We start from the raw sequence: 479 nt of genomic DNA, 5'->3' as shown, positions 1-479 counted from the left end.
ATATAAAAAAAATAGATCTGGCCAGACATTTACATAAAATATGATATATTTCAGGTTATAAGCCTAAGCTTTTCTTGAATATCTATGGCTAAACGTTAGGGTACCTACTATAAATATGCTAGATTTAGCCATCAAATGGTTAGGTTGACGACAGTGGTACGAGCGGACAGCGTATTCCGAATCTCACCGGTCCGGTGGCATCAATGACGTCACGTTGCAACGAAAATAAGGAACAAAACTGCTGGAAGAATCGATGCTGTCATGGCGACTGTGTAAGTGGTTATCTGTGCTACGCTAGCAAAATCTTGCGAAATTTCCGTACTGCCATCTCGTTCAAATAAAAGAGATCATAAACAACTTATTTCTTGAACCGGTAGTAATAACTGGTCCGTTGACATGTTCGCTCATAAGCCATTAACATATTGTTTTTACGTTGTGCTCATTACAAACAATACAGCAGAACTAAAGCAGAACACACC

The sequence above is a fragment of the Periplaneta americana genome, chromosome 4 (genome assembly GCF_040183065.1).
Source record: "Periplaneta americana isolate PAMFEO1 chromosome 4, P.americana_PAMFEO1_priV1, whole genome shotgun sequence".
In the NCBI taxonomy this organism is placed as follows: domain Eukaryota; kingdom Metazoa; phylum Arthropoda; class Insecta; order Blattodea; family Blattidae; genus Periplaneta; species Periplaneta americana.
The sequence above is the reverse complement of the archived record's forward strand: the minus strand, read 5'-3'. Positions refer to the sequence as shown.